Genomic DNA, 7,247 nt, shown 5'->3' with positions numbered 1-7,247 from the left:
AACCTCACCTCCTCTCTTACCTCCCCTGGAGACTTGTTTAAAATTGTGGACACCTTATCTGTTATTCATCACCCAGGCCCTATAGTTCCTTCACAAGAACTCTGTGATCAGATCTCCTCCTTTTTTCACACTAAAATTCTAAATATTCACACAGCCCTCCAGGCAGATAATCTTACACGGCCTTTCTCCTCGGACTTGGGGAATACTGTTCTCCCTGCGGACACCTATTCCAGTTTTCCTCTCCTTACGGCCTTGGACTTAGAGAGACTTTTGGACTCCCTTAAATCAGGTTCGCCTCTTGACCCCTGCCCGCTTAAAATCTTAAAAAATTGTAAGGCTACCTTAATGCCCCCCATGTTGGCAGTTATGAATAGGGCCATATCCAGTGGGATTTTCCCATCCTCCTGGAAAACAGCCATTGTGAAGCCCCTTCTGAAGAAAACCACCCTGGACCCTGAGGCCTTAAAAAACTTTAGCCCCATCTCCCTCCTTCCTGCCCCGGCCAAGATGTTGGAGGCTCATCTGAATTTCCATCTTAGCTCCTTTCTTGATAAAACCCGCCTGCTTGATCCATCCCAGCATGGTTTTAGAAAGGAGCACAGCACTGAGTCAGCCCTTACGGTGGTGGTTAACAACATCCGCGCCAAGGTCGACAGGGGTCAGACTACGCTGCTGATCCTGCTCGACCTCACCGCGGCTTTTGACACCCTGTCCCCCACCATCTTGGCCTCCCGTCTCAGTGAGATGGGGGTGGAGGGGTTGGCCCTCAGTCTGCTTACCTCCTTCCTCAATAACAGGGAGAAAAGGGTCAAATTGGGTGACTTCCTCTCCACTGCCAAGCCTTTGCATTGTGGGGTCCCGCAGGGCTCCTCTCTGAGCCCGACTCTTTTCAACGTTTATGTGGCCCCACTTGCTAGGCTTGTTAGATCTTTTGGTCTGGAAGTACTCTCGTACGCCGATGACACCCAAATTATGGTCTCCCTGTCACAATCACAATCTATTGGATCTACAGCCCTAAATTTTAGGAACTGTATGGAGGCCGTGGCAGGCTGGATGACATCTAGCTTCCTAAAATTAAATGGGGAAAAGACGGAGATCTGGTGTTCGGGAGCAACAACGAGGTGTGGTCAGCCGACTGGTGGCCATCGACTCTGGGAGTCTGTCCCCAGCCATCCCCGATTGCCCGTAACCTGGGAGTCCTATTCAACACCTCTCTTACCTTTGACAAGCAGATTAATAGGACTGTTTCCACCTGCTGTGGGGTTCTTAGGGTGTTGAGAAAGCTCACCCATTACCTCACGCCCGACGCCCGGAAACTAGTCTCGGTTTCCCTTTCATCTTCGCGTCTGGACTATTGTAATGCCCTCTACCTCGGGATGAACAACAAATTGGTCCATCGGTTGCAAGTGGTTCAGAACGCGGCAGCAAGGTTCGTTGCTAATGCCCCTAGGCGCTCCTCTGGAACCACGATCAGGAAACATCTTCACTGGCTACCGGTGTATGCCAGGATAAAATTCAAAACTCTGATCCTTATTCATTGGGCTCTTCATGACGCAGGGGCCGAGGGCATTAGGTCTCTCTTGTCCTACTACACCCCAGGCAGGGCCCTGCGATCCACTAGTCTGAAGTTGTTAACCGTCCCCCGCGTTGCGAAAGCAAGGTGGGGAGGCAGGGCCTTTTTCGCCCTTGCCCCCAGACTTTGGAATGAGCTTCCCCCTGCCCTTAGGAATCAGGAATCTCTTATTTTGTTTCGTTGAGCACTTAAAACTCTGCTCTTCTCTGAGGCCTATCCCTAATGTCTCTTTCCTGCTACTTGGCTGATTGTTTCCATCATCTGCGCCTTGACGCCCTTGGGCAAAGTAGCGCAATACAAATCCCTTATCAATCAATCAATCAATCAATCTCTGGTGGACGGTGATGTGGCTGGGGCGCAGGATGTTGAAGCTGAGGTATGCACATGCAGCCTGGATGTGGACTGGTTTGCCGGGTGTTAGGATGTACTTGCTCCATAGAGGGCGGGGCAGTAGTTGACACGGCTGGTGTCGTGGTCCTGGGGCATGGTCTGTCTTTCCCTGGAGTGGATCTATCTGTGGATCATGTGCATCATGCAGAGGGTGTTGCACCCTGAGGTACAGATGCTGGTGATTAGCATGGCAAATGTGAGTGACAAATCCATGATGCACACCATCTTGTGTGTATGGCCACTGGGTGTATGTGCAGGGCTCTTGCGGGTGGGACACAAGCAGTTGACCCATCTGTAAGGGGACAATCCTCAGATGATTACCTCAGTCCTGTACAAGTTCAGCCTTAGGTGGCTGTTGGACTTGGCCCTTCTGGCAAGTTCACCCCTGAAACTTTTTGCTTTTATTGGTGACTTGGTGATCAGCGGTGCGGCGTGCGTGTAGCTAGTATGGAAGTGCCACTTCTAGAAGTGGGCACTTCGGTGTGCAGTGTAAAATGTGTGCCTTGTCGCGTGATTGGCTGGCTGAGGTCATGTGACGGGCTAGGGATTCCCCAGAGTCAGGAGGAGTCACCCGGTGGTGAATAGGGAGATCAGCAGCTAGATGGGTGGGAGGAGTACACCTGGGTCCTGAATAGGGCCGGGCTTTCCCCACACAATGCTGGCTCCGCCCCCTGTGGTGCGACTGACGACCCTAGCCCTGCCAGTGAATAGAGTGAGGGGCGGAGCATATCAAGGGTGCTCCCCAACCAGCTGCGACTGGTTTTCCCCCTCACCCTGAACCCAGAACAAAGGGATTTGGTGTATAAAAGAGGGGCTGTGACCCCATGAAAAGGTTCTCGTTCTGTACTTGACTGGGCGTGCTGCTGCTGGGGCCCAGGGGAAGGCTTGCCTCCCTGGGCCCTGCCCAGCCCCTGGATGCCCTGGACGCTGGAGGACTTCTGGGACCATTCTTTGCCATTGCCCCATACTTTCCAAAGACCTCTTTGCTGGGAGCTTTTTGCTCCATTTCTTTATGCCTCCAGGACTTTATTGACCTAGCGCCTGGAAAGTGCTATATTTTCCCCCAGGAAGGAGGAACATGTGGGCCTTGGAAGCGCTGGGCTGCGATCTCCGCCGAGGGAATCCCGACGTAGGGATTCCCCCGTAATGCTGGTCTCGCGGGTGCCCACCCCGCTGCCTTTGCGCTAATTTTATGCAGGTGCCCACCCTGTGTCTTCGTTTCCGTATTATAACTAAGCGGGTGCCCACCCCGCGTCATGGTCGCCTATTTTGATATTTGAATAAGCGGGTGCCCACCCCGCTGTACGATGTCCTAACCGAGGGAGCCTACCCCTCTGTGCTGCCAAAGTTTGCCGCTGCCGCCCGCTGCCGCCCGCGGCCCGCCTGGTTGTGGGCGGGGCCGCGGGACGGAAGCGGAAGTGCCGCCATTTTCCCCGGAGCCTCGCAGGCTCCACCAGTGAAGTCCCGGTCCCGAGATGGGGGACCGGGCGAAGACCGGCGCATCCAGGGACGGGGCTCTCATGAGGTGAGAGAGCCCCGCCAGTACAGAGAAGTCCCGGTCCCAGAAGAGGGACCGGGCGAGGAGAGAGCCCCGCATGTAAGGCGCCGCTCCGGAGTCCCCGGAGACCGATTCCTGCCTCCGCCTCCCCCAGCCGGTGAGTGTGCGAGCGAGTCCGGGTGGGGGGGAGGCAGTGTCAGAGCGGCCCCGTCTGGCAGCGGGCCGCTCCACCGAGGCAGGCATGTTTGTTGGAGCGCCCCTTCGCTCCTACGATTACGGGGGCATGGTTGTTTTTCTGTTGTGGTGCCTGGTGAAGGCACAGTACCGGTGATGTTTAGAGCGGCCCCGGATGGCAGCGGGCCGCTCCAACGACGGGCATGATGATTTACAGAGCCTACGAGGCTCCAACGCTGGGTGCCAGTTCCTCGTGTGGGGACATGTTCATTTCAGAGCCCTGAGTGGCTCCAGCACGTGTGCCAGTTGTTCTCTGAGCCAGAGGGCTCCAACGTTTGGCCCCCCTCAGTTCCCTAAGAGCCAGAGAGGCTCCCACCCAGCCTTGTTTGCCCAGAGAGCGAGTGCGCTCCACAGTACTTTGGGGCAAGTTCCTTTTCGATATTGGCGCCCAGTTATTTCAGGAGCCCGTGCGCTCCATGGTTGGACAGTATTTCAAGAGCCTAGAGGGCTCCAAGGATTGGCGCAGGTTGTTCAGTGTGTTCTGAAGGGCTAATGAGAGCCCCCCTACGCCTATTTGCCTCCCCCAGCTGCGCAGCACTTAGTGCCAGCTGCAGCGTGTAGGCCCTGTGCTTGTCCCCAGCTGCCCAGCAAGTAGTGGGCAGCTGCTACGTTTAGGTTCTGGCGCGACCTGGACTCTGATGTGATTTTGGTGCTAGGAGATGTACTGTGTAGTATGTTTTGCGCCCCCTGTATTCATGCTTTTGGTGCTAGGAAATGTACTGTGTATAGCATGTTTTGCGCACCTTGTATTTCATACCTCTAGATAGGATTTCTGCCTAAGAGGTTGTTTTACCTTGTTTAGGTTGATGGTAGGGAGAATGTACTTCCCTGTGTTATGTACGCCCCTAGTGTAGGTATACTTAGGTGGCTAGGTCTAATGCGTTAGGCTTGCGAGAAATTGCATAATGTGGTTTATGCCCCTGTGATGGATGCAGGATAGGTTTTATACCTGATGCTAGTGTGATGATGCTGAGGTCATTATTGCGCCAGTAGTTACTGGTTGTGCTCTACAGTTACTTTGTGTTATGTTCTACATTTACTATTGGTGATTTGTGCTATGTTCTAAGTGCTAATTCCTGACAGTGGTCCATGTGGCCCTGTCCCCTGTATATATAATCCCTTGTAAATTCTGCCCGTGCCTGTTGGCACATTGTAAAGTGTGTGTTTTTATCTAATGTGTTTGGTATAATACAAAGGCTATTTTTATAGAATACCTTGTGTGGAGTTTCCTTTGTGGTGGGCCTTGGGTGTTGTTGCTGGGTGCGCGCGCAAACGCTTTACACATTGCCTCAGAGATAAGCCTGACTGCTCGTGCCAAGCTACCAAGGGGGTGAGCAGGGGTTATCTTTGGCGTGTAACTTCCTTGCCCTGACTAGAGTGGTGGTTTCTGCCTGACTTTGGCGCAAGCCTTAGCCAACCAGAAATCCCATTTCTAACAGTGGCTGATGTTCAGCCATCCATCAATGGATCTCTTGCCTTCTTGAATGTTGGAACTGCCAATGGCTGCGTCTTTGGTGAGGGTGAGGAGCACCTGGCTGTCAATGACATATAAGCTGATGAAGAGGTGCTGTGTGCATGTGATGCCGGTGAGGGGGACCTGGACACATTGAGGATTGACACGCTGAGAGATGATACCTGGGCCATGTGCCAGATTATGCCACTATACTACATGCTGAAGGCTTGAGTCCCACTCCCATGGCCTTGCTGGTGTACGGAGCCGGTGGGGAGTAGGAGGGACATTACCTGGTTGGTGTGACAGGGCCTGGAAGGCGGGGCAGCGCTGTGTAGGCAGTTGGAGTTGCACAATCATCATGCAAAGGTGTCGTGTGTGCGCCTAGGGTATGCCTGAGAGCAGGCGGTAGCTCCTTGGATGGACAATGCTTGGAGGGTGGCTGCAACATCAGACTGTAGTGTGATGTGGGTCATGGAAGGACATGAGGTTCGTGCAATGTGCACGTTGCATGCGCTGACGGTCCAGCCTTTGGCACCGCGTGGGTGCAACAGGGGCACAGACAAGCTGATGCCAGCCAAATGAATGGGTGGAGGGAGGAAGGGAGGAGCATCTTTGAGGTGTGTGTGTTGCCGAATCTGTAAACTCTCTGTGCCCTCGCTGCAGGGGCTGCAGCAGCAGGCGGCATGACCTGGAAACTATGCCACTAGTTGCACACAAAGACAAGGATGTCAGAAAGGACTACTGCAACAGGCGTATGTAAAGGAGGAGTGTCCGGTTTCCCATGGCACACCCAGAGACAATGGATGCACAATCCCCAAAGATGACTGACACCGGATCATTAAACTGAAGGACGAGCTGCGCACAGGATACACACCCTCAGCAGGTGTTGACGGTCTGTTGTGGCAACCAACATGCCCAAATACATACACAACCATGGACATCATGCACAATGGATATTCAAATCCCTGAAGAACTGCATGCATGTTGCTAAACTACACATAGACTCATATGCCCAATCTTTGACAACTATGCCAGAGATGCCGCATGCAAAGTGGCAAGAGACCAGCATTGACAGAGATGAGGCACCTTGGAGGGTGACGTACACCTTTATTACTCAGGTTCACACCTAGGGAAATGCATCGATATGAACAGACTCACAGGTCATTTTGCAGAACATGTGGGACCTACACTGGACACCCCCTTCACAACACAGATGCTGTAAATCCATTGAACTGGCACACAAGTGAAGGGTGTGAGCCAAACACCCCCTGCTGCACACGGAGGGGCTGCAATTCCCCATTTATCCTCTAATGGGGATGTCCCACACTATGTCCACCCGTAGCATCCCGTATGTTTCAGAGGGAAGTTGTTTACACATTGATACATTCATCAGAATCCACAGTCCCAGCACAGATGACTGCTACAAAGGGTGACTATCAATACATGGGAGTCTTGCAACATGTCATGTGCCCCATGGTGAGTCGACATGTATGTATAGTGACACAACATGCACAGGAGCAGTGCCCACACATTACAAACACCTACCAACACCAAAATGCCGTGCAGCAATCCTTAACCAAATAGACTTTTCCTCATGTCCGTGCATGGGACGCTGATTCAGCACACGTTGCAATACTCATGAGGAATTGCGGGAGGCCAACGATGACACGAGCAGACAGCATGCAAAACTACCTGGGGATGACAGACACACAAGAAGTCAGGGAAGAGATTGTCATCCGCATGCATGGTCATTTACTCTACAGAAATAAGTGTGTCACCATACTATATTAAAATTGTGTGTCTAAGCTAAAATGTGTGGAAGGACATCATCACTCGAGTGACACATATGAACACACATCTAAGTCACTTAGCATACATTCAGCTGGACACACACATTGCAACACATGCCACACAAGGCTCCAGGCGTGCACACTCAGACCCATGGACTCACCATTATGAGAAGAAGTTGCGTATGAGCTGACTCCGGATGTCGTCGTCCTCCTCCTCCTCCTCCTCCTCACTTGCCTCGTGACCAAGCCCTTCATCCTCCACGGGTGGATGTTCCTGCTCATCTGGATCCAGGATGAGTGGCACAGCCT

The sequence above is a fragment of the Triturus cristatus genome, chromosome 7 (genome assembly GCF_964204655.1).
Source record: "Triturus cristatus chromosome 7, aTriCri1.1, whole genome shotgun sequence".
In the NCBI taxonomy this organism is placed as follows: Eukaryota; Metazoa; Chordata; class Amphibia; order Caudata; family Salamandridae; genus Triturus; species Triturus cristatus.
Note: the sequence above shows the minus strand (reverse complement) of the source record.